The following is a 2,887-nucleotide window of genomic DNA, read 5'->3' as shown; positions in this document are numbered from 1 at the left end:
TCCCCAATAATTAGTCTCAGTATATTTAGTTCTGAATAAATATTTTTCAACATCTGAATACATCATTCTTCCCTTTATTCCCACTGAATAAAACTCCAGCCATAATCTCCCTTCCTACTTCTCAGGATAGGATTGAATGTGGAATAAATATTATTAGGATGCTTCTGAAATCAGTCATATCACTTCTCTTTACTTGGGACAAAAATAAGATCATCTAACAAAGATATAGAAGAGCAATGTCTCCTTTCATATTCTCACTTTTGACTGAAGACCCGAAAAACTGAATGCTTGCAGTCTGGAAGGGGTTAAAGATGTAACACTTCCCCCCCCCCTCACAATCAATAAATCTTTGTAGTAAAATGAATAAAGTAGTGGATGCTAGCTACCAAAATATGCTAGTTGAGAAATGATATTATTCATCTATTTTGTATGATGGACATTTTCCATACTTAACTCATTTTATTCAGGTGCCAGATTTCACCAGAAGCTACATAACAATTCCTTCTAAACTGTTACAAAGAACACAAATCTCATAGATTCCCCAAGAAGTAATGATATAATTTATACAGACAGTAGAATATGAGAACAATTCTTAAGTTTCCCATAATTTCACTAGCAGTTTGTTGGAATCCATCACCGGGTGTGCATGCAGGGCAGCTTCGGCTGCCTGGAACACATACACAGGGATGAAGAGACATCACGCCGTGGAACGCATCGGGAACTTTGCAGCCCAGCGGTCAGGACTTACTACACAAGCACATGTAATGTGAGCTATGTGAGCAAGCTACGCCCATACCTGCCCTTTCTCCTCCCTCCCCCCACCCTATGCCATGCTGTAATTTTTTATTTGTTTATTTGTAACATGTGACTATATACGCCTTTTGATACGCCTTTTTGATGACGCTGTAACTAACTTTCTTAATAAAAGAGGTCCCCGAAGTACATTCGAGGCCCTCATCCCGAGGAAACCGCGTCCGGCGTGTTCCTTATCCATTCGGTCCAAGAGTCATGAGTGGCCCACCAGAAGCGAAGCACCGCAACTGGTGACCCCGACATGATTTGGTGAAACTGAATACGTCTCTTGGAACCCCCAGACTCATTCGGCCAGACGTGCCTACCGCAACTCAGGGACCGTCGGAGTTAGACGAAGCGCCCTCCCTTGATTCGTGAGTATGGGGGGAGAATTCTCTAAGGCTCAGGTCGCGCACCTCCACGAACTTAGAGAGTTAACCAAGTCCTCAATTATTATCTTGAAGAACAATGGCAAGAATCTTTCTATCCCCTCGAAATCTGACTTGACCTCCCTTCTCAAATATGTTTATCAAACTTGCCCGACTTATCCGGAGAAGGGGTCGATTCGAACATCCACATGGATAAAAATTGGGAAAGTACTTTCATGAGATGCCCAGGGCGCCACCAAAAGTCCTCTCCACATGGTGAATAGTTATGGAGTGTCTCCAAGTCCACGAAAATGGGATGGCTGGGGAACCGGACCCTCCACCGCCATATTAATCCAGTGATAAATTGTCCCTCTTAAAAGGAAAAAAGATGATGCCTCCAGAGACATTAACAGCAGCATCTCTGGAAGCTACGGCCCCAGCCGAGGAAAAATCGGCGTCGCCCAATACGCCCGCAGGGGCCATAGCGCAAGCTCTAGCGCAGGCAAAGGCTAAAGGAGAGCTGGAACCGGAGGAATATGAATTTTGTTATCCAGTAGAATATGATATGAATGGAGTCCCACATTTGGAAGCGCTCCCCATGAAATTGATCAGGGATCTAAAAACATCGGTCTCTACATATGGGTTGCAAAACCCCTATGTCCTTGGATTAATTAGAAACATTGCTTCCTCCTTCTTTATGCTACCTAATGATTGGAAAGAATTGTCTCACATGATACCAACAAGCTCTCAGTATGTGGTGTGGGAATCGGAATTCAAAAGGGAAGCAGAAAAAATTGCCCGAAAAACGGGAGGTGGAGTTTTCATAGAGCAAATTGCGGGCGTGGGACGATTTGAAGCTTGTGACGTACAGAAAAACATGCCACAAGTGATCTTCGCCCACTCTAGCCTGGCCACACAAAATGCGCTCACAAAAATTGATGATGTACATGGCCAGACTACTGGGTCATTCGCAAAAATTCACCAGGGTCCAAATCAACCTTACGGGAAATTCATAGATGAATTGCAAAAGGCTGTTGCCAGGGAAATTCAGAACACCATAGCACAAAGAGAACTGCTGAAAAAACTCGCCTATGAAAATGCGAATGAGGATTGCAAATGCATAATTCAATCTCTTCTTAGTAAACCTGATGCAGAATTGGCGGATTATATTCAAGCTTGTAGAATAGTAGGGACTAATGTTTATAATATGGAATCATTGGAAATGGCCCTGCAAAAGGCAGGAGCCCCAAATCAGTGATCTGGCAATTGTTTTAATTGTGGGAAACCAGGTCACTTTAAAGCTCAATGCCGCACCCCCAGCAGGGGTGCAGCCAAAACAGGGAACGTTAAACCAAAAACAGTGTGTCCCAGATGTAAAAAGGGGTTCCACAGGGCAAACCAGTGTCAAACCAACCCGACCCCGCAGTCGGGAAACTAATGGAGGGGCGCTCAGCCAGCCCCACTCAAAAGGCTGAGACTCTTTCATCCCCTGTCTCCTTTCCGGCCTCGATCGATCTCGTAGTCAGCGAGTCGATTGATGCCCCATTACCAGGCACCTCCTACTTCCTACCTATTGCGCCAGCTACTCCCATTCCGATTCCTCCCTCTATGCTGGTACTTGTCTTTCCGCACCAGGATTTTATAGCTCAAGGTGTTCTTGCTGCTCCTTTTCTCAAGGATACCGGTGATCTAACCTCTGTTGCTTTAACCTTTACTGCTAATCTTCC

The 2,887-nt window shown here is 44.6% G+C and overlaps 1 pseudogene; it reads left to right on the top strand.

Annotated features, from left to right (window-relative positions):
* Positions 1-1,551: 1,551 nt before the first annotated feature.
* LOC148049417 (endogenous retrovirus group K member 8 Gag polyprotein-like) lies at positions 1,552-2,598 on the top strand (annotated as a pseudogene).
* Positions 2,599-2,887: the final 289 nt, after the last annotated feature.

Source organism: Thamnophis sirtalis, unplaced genomic scaffold (assembly GCF_051295495.1).
Source record: "Thamnophis sirtalis isolate CommonGarterSnake01/CBP01778 unplaced genomic scaffold, rThaSir2_p1.2 scaffold_1, whole genome shotgun sequence".
Classification (NCBI taxonomy): Eukaryota; Metazoa; Chordata; class Lepidosauria; order Squamata; family Natricidae; genus Thamnophis; species Thamnophis sirtalis.
The sequence above is the reverse complement of the archived record's forward strand: the minus strand, read 5'-3'. Positions and strand labels throughout refer to the sequence as shown.